Source organism: Anser cygnoides, chromosome 22 (assembly GCF_040182565.1).
Source record: "Anser cygnoides isolate HZ-2024a breed goose chromosome 22, Taihu_goose_T2T_genome, whole genome shotgun sequence".
NCBI classification, from domain to species: Eukaryota; Metazoa; Chordata; class Aves; order Anseriformes; family Anatidae; genus Anser; species Anser cygnoides.
In genome coordinates this window covers 4,372,679-4,388,100 of record NC_089894.1, presented here as the reverse complement: position 1 = coordinate 4,388,100, position 15,422 = coordinate 4,372,679, and the positions used below count along the sequence as shown (strand labels likewise).

At 55.5% G+C, this 15,422-nt stretch overlaps 2 pseudogenes; both read left to right on the top strand.

Annotated features, from left to right (window-relative positions):
• Positions 1-3,948: 3,948 nt before the first annotated feature.
• LOC136786805 (feather keratin Cos2-3-like) lies at positions 3,949-4,790 on the top strand (annotated as a pseudogene).
• A 3,224-nt stretch (positions 4,791-8,014) lies between these two features.
• On the top strand, positions 8,015-9,271 carry LOC136786806 (feather keratin Cos2-3-like; annotated as a pseudogene).
• The last annotated feature ends 6,151 nt before the right edge of the window (positions 9,272-15,422 follow it).

The following is a 15,422-nucleotide window of genomic DNA, read 5'->3' as shown; positions in this document are numbered from 1 at the left end:
CAGCCTCTGAACCTCAGCACAGAGGGCGGAGCAAAGCTCTCCCCCTGCTGCTCCTTGGGGCACACCTCTGCCACAGCAAGGCTCTCAAGAGAGGGATGGGCCAGTGGTTAAAGCAGTCAGAAAGGAATCCAGCCAATCTTTGCTGTGCCCCAGGTTCCCCATTGCCAGTCACAGGTTTTCCAGCACCGCGAGCTTCACACTTGTGCCGTTAGCTCACAGCTGCAGGCCTGTGAAGGCCAGGACATTTCACTTGGTCAGCGGTAAGGCAAAAGGACACCAACATGGCCACTGTGTGCTTTCCTCTTTTTGCCCCTTCTGGCAGGTGGGCAGCCCCAGCAAGGGGCAAGTGTCCCCAGTGGCCTCCCACTGCCATCCAGAACCCAGCCAGACACAGAGGCCTGCACCCAGCTCTACTGTCAATGGAGAAGGGATGCCTTTTGCTGCCCTTCTTCCCTGTCCCTGTCCTCTTCTTCCCTAGGGGCTGCGTGGATGGAGGTAGGACCAGGCACAGACCCAGGTACCCAACTTTCTCTGCCAGTCTGGTTATACTTCACCTCTTCCCTGGGCAAGGGGGAAGGCTCTGCAAGGAAATATCTCCATTGACAGAGCCAGCTCAGAAAGCCCCCCCCAGGCAGAGCCTCATTCTCCCTCTGGCAGGGAAGGACGCCCCACCACAGCCCTCTGCTCAGCAGTCAGCACCTCTGCACACACAGACAGGAGTGAATCCTGCTCCAAGGAGAGACCTTCAACGGCGCTGACTAGTGCAGCAAACTCCTCAACGCCTCAGTCCTTTGGCAAGATCCAAGGTTCCAAAAGGTGTCACTAGAGGCAGTGTCCAGCACAGACATTTGTGGCATTGCCAGGACGTCATCTCAGCGCCAGAGGTGCTGGATTTGGGCTTGGGACAAAGCCTGTACAACAAGCTCCTGAAACGAGACCACTGCGGAAAACGGAGGAAACCCGACGTGGCTGTTCCGATGCTCCCTCGGGCCCGTGCTGTTTAACTCCGGGCCCTGCAAGGGGACTTCCAAGCACCGGCAGCGCCCCCACGTGGCTCCGGCTGTGGCTGTGCCCCCGCCTCGCCCCCGCCCCACCTGCCCGGCCCCACGCACTGCGGGGCACCCCCTGACCCCCCCAGCTCCGCAGGCCGTTGGCCGCCTTTGCTGCAAGGGCGCGCTGCTGGCTCGTGTGTGGCAGGGTGCCTCCTGCACCCAAAACCCTTTCCTGAGGCTCTGCTTCCTCGGCAGCCAGCCCCCACCCCGCATTACTCTGGGGGTGCTTCCTGCCCAAGAGGAAAATCCTTTTCTTTGCTCCTTTGCACCATCCTGAGGCTCTGGTCAGCCCCCTTCTCCAGCCTTCCTGCATTCTCCGAAGCCCCCTTGTGACCTACGCTGTCACCACCTGTGTGCCCCGGTTGGGGACCATGCACAAACTGGCCAAGGGTGCCCTCCTTCCTGACGTGCGGAAAACAGACTCCACAATAAGGAAGATTGTAAAGTAGGTATGTTTATTCAGCTGTGGGCAGCACGGGGGGGTAGCCCCTCCAAAATCGTGTGCACCTGATGCGGCAACTGTCCATGGTTATATGCAGCAAAGAGTTACATATACATGAAGTTTCACAATACACCTATACATATTCATAACCTATCCCCGCTTCATATTAAAATTAGTTCCAAGGAGTCATTTCCATAAACTCCTCCCATCTGCACTTGCGCAGTGTATTCTGGTGGTGGTCTCTGGGGGCCGTGGGGATGAAGATTGATGACTATTCCTCATCACCGCTGGTTGACCTCTTGTCTCTGCACGGACGCAGTTGCTTCTTGGATCTTGTCCATCCACAGGAACACTTTCTACCAGTTTCTTAAGATAGGCTCACACTCTTATTAAGAGACTGACCTTGGTAAAGGGGCTCAAGGCTTCTTGCTTTAATTAATTTTCACAAGCAGCATAGTTAGTAAAGACACTAAGTAGCATCCTAGTTTCATGCCGTCAGCACTCTATCTCTACTTGATAAGATTCCCCTAACTCCCTCTCTCAGTCCCCCCTTTTAGTTAGCACGTTAGAAAGTTCTATTTTAAAAAGTTAGTAAATTATTGTATTCTCCAAACTCCTTCTCTCATTCCAACTGCTCGTAGCCTTAATGAAAACGTTCAGCAGGACTGGATGACTCTGGCATTGCCAGCTGCTACTCAGGCAGAAGGTGCCCTCCATGCCAAAGCTGCTGGTCAGGGCCCCTGGGAAGGGCTCCCAGGAACTATGAACATGGTGTTTGATGGTCAGCCATGCTGAAGCACTCCAAATGCTGAGCATTTGTCTGGCGCAAGGGGGGGCAGCAAGCAGTTTACTCTTGGCACTGTGTGATCCCTTTGCTGTGAAATCCCGCACGTGGAGGAGCGACAGCTGCCCCTGTGCCTTCAGGAGAACCAGCCTGACATGGGCTGGATGGGAATCTGTGCCCTCTGCGATGCATTTCTGAGACAATGCTGGCAGGCCTTTATAGACAGGTGTGAGGAGATGGGCCTGGCTCCGGCACTGACTCCCAGGAGGACCTGGCAGTGTCCAGGGGTGGAAATCCCTCACTGACAGGCACTATCAGGAGCCTCACAGCAGTCTGCTTCTCCTATACAGCCCAAGGTGGTCGATGGACAGCCACGCTGAGGCACTCCAAACCTTGTTACCTTGAATTAAACCAAGGACCCAAACTGTCCTGATACGGTCCTTGTTGGGGCCTGAAGTTGGCAGTACCAGAGGGTGATTGTTGCAGCGTGAGGAAAAGGAGGGCTCAGGAGAAAGGAGCTGTGTTTCAGTGCCTCTTCCCTGGACACATCTCTACCAGGCTGGTGCCATCTCCATTCAGCGGCTCTCAGGCTCCTTCTGACCCTGGGAACCTGCTCCCCTTCAGGACTCATGCACAGAGCAGGGGAGAGTGCTGACACTGTGCACATTCCCTCGTGATAAAGGGGAAACAAGGACACACGCATGTGCTCATCTATACCTGCATGGAGTCATGCACAAATCTGTGCACCCACATGCATTCACACAGAGCCAGCTGCACACAGGTTGTCACAAGACAAGAGCACATGTGTGAACACAAGCAAGCAGGCCCTCAGGTGACTGCACAAGGTGAGCCTATGAGGAGAGGTGCTATATTCTGGACCTTGTTCTCATAGCAGCTGGGGCTGGTGGGAATGTGAAGCTCAAGGGCAGACTTGGCTTTAGTGACAGTGGAATGGTGGAATTGAGGATCCTGAGCACAGCGAGGAGGAAGCACAACAGACTTCATGCACTGGACTTCTGGAGAGCAGACTTTGGCCTGTTCAGGCATCTGCTTGGAAGTGTACCATGATACAATGCCCTGACGGGGAGATGGGCCCAAGAAGGCTGGTTAATATTCAAGGATCACCTCCTCCAAGCTCAGGAGCGATGCATCCCAACAAAGACAGAGTCAGGCAAAATGCCAGGAGACCTGCGTGGATGAACATGGAGCAACTGGCTAAACTCAAACATGACAGAGAAGGCCACAGAGGGTGGGAGCAAGGACAGGTAACATGGAAAGAATACAGAGACATTGTCTGATGAGTAAGTTAGGAGAGCTCAATCTGCTCTAATTAGATTAGAGAGCTTATCTCTGCTCTGCTTCACTGAGACCCCACCTGGAGTGCTGTGTTCAGCTTTGGGGCCCCCAGCATGAGAAAGATATAGACCTGTTAGAGTGGGTCCAGAGGAGAGCCATGAAGATGATCAGAGGGGACCCGTCCAGCACTTCCGGTGAGTCTTCTGCCCTCACTGATGCATTCCTGCCCTAGAAATCCTTGGACATTTCATCCCAGCACTCTAAAGAATCCATCACTGCGGTATGGCCATGGCCTAGATCTGGAAATGAAAAGGCAGCAGTGCAGGAAACCAACACACAGACCATAACATTTGTTGGAATGGTTTGCATTCAAGATGAGCTTGTCAGAAAATTGTTACCTCTGCCAAGGGTGCCCCTGGGCCTGCGGCAATGAAGTACCAGTATAAAAGGCAGCCCAGCTCCCTGCTCTCTCATCCAATTCTCTCGCCTCATCCTCCTCGGGAACCAGGTGTGTCTGAAGCCCTCTCTCCTCCTCTTCTGAACTAGAAGGGATCTTGCATCAATAGACATCACATCTGATGGTGGTTCAGTGCTATGCTGGGCCTTGGAGTTCTTTGCCATGGGAGAGGGGTGGAGGGAGACATTCTGTGTAGAGAGAGGCTGGGACATGGTGCTGAGGCAGCTTTTTGGATTACGCGCTACGGGATTGTCTCATTGGTTCAGGCTGCTCTTTGAAGGGCCCTGTCAGGACAAAGCGATGAAGACCATGAGCCTCCTGGCACAGCCTCCACATCCACCCTCAGCAGTTGTCTTGGCTCCTTTCTTTTGGGTAACAGGGCTGCTCCTCACCTACCCACGCGCTCTGCTTCCTCTCTGCCCTCTCTCCCAGGTCCATCTCCAGCCCCAAGACATGTCCTGCTACAACCAGTGCCTGCCATGCCGGCCCTGTGGCCCGACCCCACTGGCCAGCAGCTGCAATGAGCCCTGCGTCAGACAGTGCCAGAACTCCACCGTCGTCATTGAGCCCTCTCCTGTGGTGGTGACCCTGCCCGGACCCATCCTCAGCTCCTTCCCGCAGAACACCGTTGTGGGATCCTCCACCTCTGCTGCCGTTGGCAGCATCCTCAGCTGTGACGGAGTCCCCATCACCTCTGGCTGCTGTGACCTCTCGGGCATTTCCAGCCGCTACGGTGGCAGAAGGTGCCTGCCCTGCTAAAGCCACTGGCCATGGCCCTGGGGTTCCAGCACGACCATGGTGCTGGACAATAGAAGGAGGAATCTTCAGGCCATTGCTTGCAGAATGACTGACCTTCCTCACCTCCTCTGGCAGACATTGGCAGGAGCCAGACCAGAGGCTACCCCGAGATTTCTCAAAACATGCCCCATGTCTCTCCTTCCATCCCTCCACCTACCTCCTTCTCTCCCTTTTCTTTGTGTTCTTCTTCTCCCATGGGCTGTGGGGCTCCTCAGAGATAGCCCTCCCACTGCCGTAACAGCAGACACACGACCGGCACGATCTGCGCCATGGGCAAGGGACGCTGTCTCTCAGTAGGCCCTGGTGATCCCTGCACTGAGGGGCCTCTGCTCAGAGTGACCTGCTTTTCCTCTGTACACTCATTAAAGATTTCTGCATCCCAGCCTTGGCTGTAGATGTTATTTTCCCTCCGTGTATGCCCTCCTGAGCTGCCAGGGAGAATGGTTTTGCCCTTGCTGGGTACAAGATGGGTGTTTAAGGAGCCTCTTCCCTACTCCCAGAAGAATGGGAGGTTGCGACACGCTGCAGAGAGTCCTCTCTTGGGCACTGCCCCTTGCAGCTGAAGAAGACGTCCCTGGCTTTCACAGAGCAAGGGGCAATCTACCCTTGCCTTGCAGCGTCTCTGCCCACAGCTCCCCCTGTCCTGCAAACAGAGAGCACAACCTCTGCTGTCCTCACGGGAAAAGCTATGAGTCTGTGGGAGGCTGTGGAGGCTGGGCACCCTGCAGGCTCTTAGGAACGGGCTTCCTCTTGCTCAGGACAGTGCTGTGCTGGGTAAGCAGGTGGGGACAGAAGATGGATGACAGATGTGGGGAATGGGTGGAATAAGTGCAGGGATGCCCCACCGCTTCTACTCCACCTTCATCTCCCCTCTTTTGCCCCACCTTGGGGCTATGGCCAGCACACATAGGCATGTGCGGCAGGAACATGTGTCCCATGAGGCCCAACTGCCCCCAGCACAGCACTTCACAGGGCCCAGGTGGCACACATGCAGGACCGACCCCCTTCACAAGTCAGCATTGGTGTTAGCCGTAATGGACCATACACGGCAATCTCCAGTCCCTGAGGACCCTGCACCCCCATGGGCTGGGTCAGTGCAAAGACAGCAAGCAGTCTGCATACCCCCACGCTGCTCTGTGCTGCCCACTTGACCCCAGGAATGCAGCAGCTTTCCTCAGGCCCAGGACCTGCACTCACAGGGACTTCCTCACATTCCTTTCCACTTTTCCGGACCGTTTGGTTTGCTCCTGCTCAAGCAAGAGGTTGTTTCTCTGTTTCTTCTTTCCGTTATGTAGAGGCTCTCTTCAGGATGTTTGCAGCGCTCTGGTGCCCAGCTGCACTTCAAGGATGCCCATTGTTTCCAGGCCCAGTTCGACTGCTGGCAGACATTTTTCCTGTCATTGCTTTGCAGCCCCCTGATGTCTGCAGCTTCTCATTAGAGCCTGGTTACCTCTGTAACAGCTCCCATCAGCAGGGCACGCTGTCCCTGCTCGATTACAGAGCTGTTTCCTTAGAGATCCACGTATGGCCCTGCTTGGTACAGCCTTGTCATGTCCAGAAGGAATCAACCATGCAGGCAAGAGAGAAGAGCCAAAGGTGTGCTGGGGTAGACCCTTTGTCTTTCCTGGTGTCAGAGGAATGGAATCAGCCACAGCTGCAAGAGAACGTAACCAGTTTAGCCCAGGTGAAGGAATGGCACTGCCAGGGCTAAGGTGTGGGGTAGACCACAGGAAAGAGACCCAGGCAGAGCTCTGAGAAACATTTCTGGTTTGTTGGGATGGCCCATGGCCCTGGAAGGGCTTGGCCTGTGTTGCAACTCAATACAGGACTGGTAGATCCTGGAGACATTGGTTTCTTAATTGCCCTACTGTTTATTGCCTACCTTCAATGCCCCAGGCGACTGTTAGCAGGATATAAACCCTGGGTGAAGTTCTGGGTGGGTGTCATTGGCAAATGGATAAAACTGTGGGTGGGATCTGCTTCTGTGTTTGCAGGAGGCAGCTTAGCTTGGATGAGACACCCACTAAGCTGAGCAAACACCTCATGTGGAGCTGCCCCTTTGCCTTCAGGAGAACCAGCCTGACATGGGCTGGATGGGAATCTGTGCCCTCTGCGATGCATTTCTGAGGCAATGCTGGAAGGCCTTTATAGACAGGTGTGAGGAGATGGGCCTGGCTCCGGCACTGACTCCCAGGAGGACCTGGCAGTGTCCAGGGGTGGAAATCCCTCACTGACAGGCACTATCAGGAGCCTCACAGCAGTCTGCTTCTCCTATACATCCCAAGGTCATCGATGGACAGCCTCGCTGAGGCACTCCAAACACTGTTACCTTGAATTAAACCAAGGACCCAAACTGTCCTGATACAGTCCTTGTTGGGGCCTGAAGTTGGCAGTACCAGAGGGTGATTGTTGCAGCGTGAGGAAAAGGAGGGCTCAGGAGAAAGGAACTGTGTTTCGGTGCCTCTTCCCTGGACACATCTCTGCCAGGCTGGTGCCATCTCCGTTCAGCGGCTCTCAGGCTCCTTCTGACCCTGGGAACCTGCTCCCCTGCACGACTCATGTACAGAGCAGGGGAGAGTGCTCACACCGTGCACATTCCCTCGAGATAAAGGGGAAACAAGGACACACGCACGTGCTCATCTATAGCTGCATGGAGCCATGCACAAATCTGTGCACCCACATGCGTTCACACAGAGCCAGCTGCACACAGGTTTTCACAAGACAAGAGCAGATGTGTGAACACAAGCAAGCAGGCCCTCAGGTGACTGCACAAGGTGAGCCTATGAGGAGAGGTGCTATATTCTGGACCTCGTTCTCATAGCAGCTGGGGCTGGTGGGAATGTGAAGCTCAAGGGCAGCCTTGGCTACAGTGACTGTGAAATAGTGGAATTGGTGATCCTGAGCACAGCGAGGAGGAAGCACAACAGACTTCATGCACTGGACTTCTGGAGAGCAGACTTTGGCCTGCTCAGGCATCTGCTTGGCAGTGTACCATGATACAAAGCTGTGAAGGGGAGATGGGCCCAAGAAGGCTGGTTAATATTCAAGGATCACCTCCTCCAAGCTCAGGAGCGATGCATCCCAACAAAGACGGAGTCAAGGCAAAACACCAGGAGACCTGCGTGGATGAACATGGAGCAACTGGCTAAACTCAAACATGACAGAGAAGGCCACAGAGGGTGGGAGCAAGGACAGGTAACATGGAAAGAATACAGAGACATTGTCTGATGAGTAAGTTAGGAGAGCTAAATCTGCTCTAATTAGATTAGAGAGCTAATCTCTGCTCTGCTTCACTGAGACCCCACCTGGAGTGCTGTGTTCAGCTTTGGGGCCCCCAGCATGAGAAAGATATAGACCTGTTAGAGTGGGTCCAGAGGAGAGCCATGAAGATGATCAGAGGGGACCCGTCCAGCACTTCCGGTGAGTCTTCTGCCCTCACTGATGCATTCCTGCCCTAGAAATCCTTGGACATTTCATCCCAGCACTTTAAAGAAACCATCGCTGTGGAATGGCCATGGCCTAGATCTGGAAATGAAAAGGCAGCAGTGCAGGAAACCAACACACAGACCATAACATTTGTTGGAATGGTTTGCATTCAAGATGAGCTTGTCAGAAAATTGTTACCTCTGCCAAGGGTGCCCCTGGGCCTGCAGCAATGAAGTACCAGTATAAAAGGCAGCCCAGCTCCCTGCTCTCTCATCCAATTCTCTCGCCTCCTCTTCCTTGGGAACCAGGTGAGTCTGAAGCCCTCTCTCCTCCTCTTCTGAACTAGAAGGGATCTTGCATCAATGGACATCACATCTGATGGTGGTTCAGTGCTATGCTGGGTCTTGGAGTTCTTGGCCATGGGAAAGGGGTGGAGAGAGATGTTCTGTGTAGAGAGAGGCTGGGACATGGTGCTGAGGCAGCTTTTTGGATTACGAGCTACGGGATTGTCTCATTGGTTCAGGCTGCTCTTTGAAGGGCCCTGTCAGGACAAAGCGATGAAGACCATGAGCCTCCTGGCACAGCCTCCACATCCACCCTCAGCAGTTGTCTTGGCTCCTTTGTTTTGGGTAACAGGGCTGCTCCTCACCTACCCATGCGTTCTGCTTCCTCTCTGCCCTCTCTCCCAGGTGCATCTCCAGCCCCAAGACATGTCCTGCTACAACCAGTGCCTGCCATGCCGGCCCTGTGGCCCGACCCCACTGGCCAGCAGCTGCAATGAGCCCTGCGTCAGGCAGTGCCAGAACTCCACCGTCGTCATTGAGCCCTCTCCTGTGGTGGTGACCCTGCCCGGACCCATCCTCAGCTCCTTCCCGCAGAACACCGTTGTGGGATCCTCCACCTCTGCTGCCGTTGGCAGCATCCTCAGCTGTGACGGAGTCCCCATCACCTCTGGCTGCTGTGACCTCTCGGGCATTTCCAGCCGCTACGGTGGCAGAAGGTGCCTGCCCTGCTAAAGCCACTGGCCATGGCCCTGGGGTTTCAGCACGACCATGGTGCTGGAGAATAGAAGGAGGAATCTTCAGGCCATTGCTTGCAGAATGACTGACCTTCCTCACCAGAGGAGGTAACATTGGCAGGAGCCAGACCAGAGGCTACCCCGAGATTTCTCAAAACATGCCCCATGTCTCTCCTTCCATCCCTCCACCTACCTCCTTCTCTCCCTTTTCTTTGTGTTCTTCTTCTCCCATGGGCTGTGGGGCTCCTCAGATCCAGCCCTCCCACTGCGGTAACAGCAGACACACGACCGGCACGATCTGCGCCATGGGCAAGGGACGCTGTCTCTCGGTAGGCCCTGGTGATCCCTGCACTGAGGGGCCTCTGCTCAGAGTGACCTGCTTTTCCTCTGTACACTCATTAAAGATTTCTGCATCCCAGCCTTGGCTGTAGATGTTATTTTCCCTCCGTGTATGCCCTCCTGAGCTGCCAGGGAGAATGGTTTTGCCCTTGCTGGGTACAAGATGGGTGTTTAAGGAGCCTCTTCCCTACTCCCAGAAGAATGGAAGGTTGCGACACGCTGCAGAGAGTCCTCTCTTAGGCACTGCCCCTTGCAGCTGCAGAAGACATCCCTGGCTTTCACAGAGCAAGGGGCAATCTACCCTTGCCTTGCAGCGTCTCTGCCCACAGCTCCCCCTGTCCTGCAAACAGAGAGCACAACCTCTGCTGTCCTCACGGGAAAAGCTACGAGACTGTGGGAGGCTGTGGAGGCTGGGCACCCTGCAGGCTCTTAGGAACGGGCTTCCTCTTGCTCAGGACAGTGCTGTGCTGGGTAAGCAGGTGGGGACAGAAGATGGATGACAGATGTGGGGAATGGGTGGAATAAGTGCAGGGATGCCCCACCGCTTCTACTCCACCTTCATCTCCCCTCTTTTGCCCCACCTTGGGGCTATGGCCAGCACACATAGGCATGTGCGGCAGGAACATGTGTCCCATGAGGCCCAACTGCCCCCAGCACAGCACTTGGCAGGGCCCAGGTGGTGGCACACATGCAGGGCCGACCCCCTTCACAAGTCAGCATTGGTGTTAGCCGTAATGGACCATACGCGGCAATCTCCAGTCCCTGAGGACCCTGCACCCCCATGGGCTGGGTCAGTGCAAAGACAGCAAGCAGTTTGCATGCCCCCACGCTGCTCTGTGCTGCCCACTTGCCCCCAGGCATGCAGCAGCTTTCCTCAGGCCCAGGACCTGCACTCACAGGGACTTCCTCACGCTCGTTTCCACTTTTCCTGACCGTTTGTTTTGCTCCCGCTCAGGCAAAAGGTTGTTTCTCTGTTTCTTCCTTTGGTTATGTAGAGGCTATCTTCAGGATGTTTGCAGCGCTCTGGTGCCCAGCTGCACTTCAAGGATGCCCATTGTTTCCAGGCCCAATTCAACTGCTGGTAGACATTTTTCCTGTCAGTGCTTTGCAGCCCCCTGATGTCTGCAGCTTCTCATTAGAGCCTGGTTACCTCTGTAACAGCTCCCATCAGCAGGGCACGCTGTCCCTGCTCGATTACAGAGCTGTTTCCTTAGAGATCCACGTATGGCCCTGCTTGGTACAGCCTTGTCATGTCCAGAAGGAATCAACCATGCAGGCAAGAGAGAAGAGCCAAAGGTGTGCTGGGGTAGACCCTTTATCTCTCCTGGTGTCAGAGGAATGGAATCAGCCACAGCTGCAAGAGAATGTAACCAGTTTAGCCCAGGTGAAGGTATGGCACTGCCAGGGCTAAGGTGTGGGGTAGACCACAGGAAAGAGACCCAGGCAGAGCTCTGAGAAACATTTCTGGTTTGTTGGGATAGCCCATGGCCCTGGAAGGGCTTGGCCTGTGTTGCAACTCAATACAGGACTGGTAGATCCTGGAGACATTGGTTTCTTAATTGCCCTACTGTTTATTGCCTACCTTCAATGCCCCAGGAGACAGTATATCAACCTTGGGTGAAGTTCTTGGTGTGTCGTTGGCAAATGGATAAAACTGTGGCTGGATTCTGCTTCTGTGTTTGCACAAGGCAGCTTAGCTTGGATGAGACACCCACTAAGCTGAGCAAACCCCTTTGCTGTGAAATCCCTCATGTGGAGCTGCCCCTTTGCCTTCAGGAGAACCAGCCTGACGTGGGCTGGATGGGAATCTGTCCCCTCTGCGATGCATTTCTGAGGCAATGCTGGCAGGTCTTTATAGACAGGTGTGAGGAGATGGGCCTGGCTCCGGCACTGACTCCCAGGAGGACCTGGCAGTGTCCAGGGGTGGAAATCCCTCACTGACAGGCACTATCAGGAGCCTCACAGCAGTCTGCTTCACCTATACATCCCAAGGTGTTCGATGGACAGCCACGCTGAGGCACTCCAAACATTGTTACCTTGAATTAAACCAAGGACCCAAACTGTCCTGATACAGTCCTTGTTGGGGCCTGAAGTTGGCAGTACCAGAGGGTGATTGTTGCAGCGTGAGGAAAAGGAGGGCTCAGGAGAAAGGAGCTGTGTTTCAGTGCCTCTTCCCTGGACACATCTCTGCCAGGCTGGTGCCATCTCCGTTCAGCTGCACCCAGGCTCCAGACCCTTTCAGCAGAACTGGAGTGCCTTGGAGGGGCCGGGCTGGCGGGGGAACCCCCGGGGCTGCGGGGCGAGGTGGTCCCGGCGGGCGGAGCGGCAGCGCCCCCTGGGGGCTGTGCCCCTGCCTCGCCCCCGCCACACACGCCCGGCCCCGCCCGCCACGGTTCCTGCCCGGCCGCAGCCCCGGCTCCTCTCCCCGTGGCTCTCAGGGCGCAGTAATACACCGCCGCGTCCCGAAGCCGGGGCTGGGCGAGCCACAGGGCGCTGGACCGGCGGTCTGCTGCCACCCACAGCCACCCCTCCGGGTCTGACACTGGTCTGGAGTCTTTGCGACTGCTCACGAGGAATGCGGGGCCTCGGCCCGGGAGATGACGGTACCAGTGGATGACTTCATTAGACTGGATGTTGGGGTGTGAGCAGGTGATATTGATGCCGGTGCCATCCCTGGTCTCTGCCCACGGCTCCTGCTGCACCTGGGCTCTGCCTGTAGCCACTGCCAAGAAGAAAAGGAGGAGAAAAATCAGAAAAGGGCTTTTCTGCTACTGAAAATGTCATGGGGGGGGGGGGGGGGGGGGGGGGGAGGGGAGACGAAAACGGTTGACAGCTGACGGGAGCATTTTCTCAGAAGAAAGCACACAAAGGCATTTCTCCGGGAATGGTTATTTGGGGACCAGGTCGGAGCAGGGCTGTTTGGAAGGAGGGTCCGAGCCGAGCCAGGAGGAGAAGGGAAGCAGGCAGGAACGAGTGGGGGTGTGCCGAAAGGAGAGGAGGAAGGCAGGGAGCAAGGCAAGGTGGGAGGGAACGGCCGGCTGAGCTCGCTGGAGGCAGACGGGACGGCTGCAGAGGGAGGACAGAGGGGAGCGAGGTCCGTGAGAAGCCGGCGGGCCAGCAGCGAGGGCAGCCCCGGCCCCCCGCAGCCCCCGTCCCGGCCCCGCCGCCGGCAGCCCCGCGCACCCAGGAGCACCGCGGCCAGCCCCGCCAGCCCTGCGGCCCGGCCCTGCCGCATCCCGCCGCTCCGCCGCCCGCGCCGCGCTGCCCCCGCCAGCCCCGGCTCTGCTCCGCCCGCGGCGCCTCCTCCCCGCCGCCGCCGCCCGGCGCCGCCAGCTCCGCCCCGGGGCCGCTCGGGGGCTGGCCCGGGCTGCGAGTGCTGGGCGCCTGGGGGCGGGCAGGGCTTGGGCTGCTGCCAGCGGGGCTCTGCCCGTCCTGCAGCCCAGCCGGGACGCGGAGGCGAGTGCGGGGAAAGGCTGAGGCAGCTCCTTCGGCACGGGAGAGGAGAGGGGATAGGAGAGGGAGTGGGAGACTTGGTGCATGGAGCAGGGCATCACAGCCCTGGGGAAGATGGACACCACTTTGTTGAGGGAGACATTGGCAATGGATTGGGTTTAGAGCAGGGAATGTAGCCCCCGGCATGATACAAGTGCAGCCAAGGGAGAGTGAGCAGACAGTGTCTTGTGTCTCCACAGATGTCTACATTGAGAAGGAGACCAGGAGCACCCTGCAGGAGCTCAAGGAGGACAGGAAAACTGGTGGTGCTGTTGTAGTCAAGCAGCACAGCAGTCCAGAAGCTCTCTGCAGAAGCCAGCTGCATGAGAGATAGCGAATCCCAGAAGAAGCTGTGATTGTGTAGGGCCAGAGCAGGGCAAACGAAGGGTGAGCGCCACTTGTGCCAATGAGGGGAGCAGGAGCTCAGACCACAGGCCTCCCACCAGACTGGAGTACTGCAGTGGGTGGCAGATGCACTCAGCTTGGTCATAGGCCATGAGTGCGAAGAGGACATCCCAGTTTAGGCCCACTAGTGGAGGCAGAGGAGCGAGAGCACACAGCTGGAAAAGTAAATTGTCCTATCTACAGAGAAAGCATCTAAAAGAATAAGAGGCATCCTGACCAAGACGTGTGTCCTGGTTCCAGTTAGGACAGAGTTAATTTTCCTCCTAGTAGCTGGCAGGGTGCTATGTTTTGGATTAGGATGAGAAGAGTGCTGATAACATGCTGATGTTTTAATTGTTGCAGAACAGTGTTTACACCAGGCCAAGGGCTTTTCGTCTTCTCGCTCTGTCCTGCCAGCGAGCAGGCTAGGGGTGCAGCAGGAGCTGGGAGGGGACAGACCCAGGACAGCTGACCCAAACTGGCCAAAGGGGTATTCCATACCATCTGACGTCATGCTAAACAATATATAGGGGTGGCTAGCCGGGGTGGGGGGGACGGCTGCTCGGGGATAGGCTGGGCATCGGTCAACGGGTCGTGAGCAATTGCATTGTGCATCACTTGTTTCGTACACATTACTATTATTAATACTATTATCATTATTATTATTATTGTTATTATTATTTCTCTGTCTTAATAAACTGTCTTTATCACAACTCACAGGCTTCACTTTCCCGTTTCTCTCCCCCATCCCAGAGAGGGAGGGGGAGGGGGAGGGAACGGCTGTGTGGTGTTTAGCTGCTGGCCGGGTTAAACCACAACAGTCCTTTTGGCGCCCAATGTGGGGCTCGAAGGGTTGAGATAACGACAGATTTGACCAGAGTGTGTTAAACTAAAATTGGTATAAGTATTGGACCTGCTTAATAGTTGCTAGTCACAATGTTGATTGCCTTAATCTCGTCTGCTGTGCCTGTTTCCCAAATTGAGTTTTATAGCACATTACTTTCTGTATGTGCTCCCTGTCGTGCTGTTTATCCTTTCCGGGCCCTGGTTTAAGATTGTTATGGTACTGTGCGGTGTAACAATGGCTTATGAAATGATGAGATTTCTGGTCATGACTCTAACCTGGTATTTGTACTCAGCACTGTCGTCGACTCTATACTTTGGAAACCATATCTCGGAAACTATCAGCAATTACACCTATTGCCTTTTTTTCATCAGGGAGCCAATCTGTGGAGGGGACAGGGGAAGACATTTTTCCCTACCTGTTCACTCTCCCTTTCTCCTTCACCACCCTCTTATCCTCTGAGCTAGTTACGGTGGTTCTCCAAGATGTTGAATATCCTTGGGATACTCAGACCAGCATGTTCTTGTTATGTCTCCTGAATGCGCTTCAGGTTTTGTTTAAGGTTAAACAATTACTTAGGAATCTCATCCAGAGATCTGTCTTGAGGTGGGATAGTTGCGAGTGGCAGGGAGTGTGGGAGGATATGGGCAGGTTTCTAGAGCAGTGGTCACCTCCAGTGTTCTGGACATTCACCCCTGAACAACTGCAAAATCCTAAAAAGCTTGCAGAATGCTTGAAAAAAAAGGTGTCATGACTCTGGCAGTTCCAAAGTGACACAAATCACTGTAGCGTGCTGGGGTCTGGCTTGTGCCTATCGAGCTGCAATTGATGCTACTATCAACCTAGCTACAGACCCTGCAGCCACTCCAGCTCCCGCAGCCGCTCCAGCTCCTGCAGCTGCTCCAGTTCCAGCTCCCGCAGCCACTCCAGCCCCTGCAGCAGCTCCAGCTCCAGCAGCTGCTCCCACTCCTGTGGCTGGGTCAGAGAAGCGAGCTGTAGCAGTGCAAGTTGCCCCTGCAGAGGGTATTCCAAGCCCTGTGGCAGACCCTGTGGCTGGGTCAGAGAAGCGAGCTGTAGCAGTGCAAGTTGC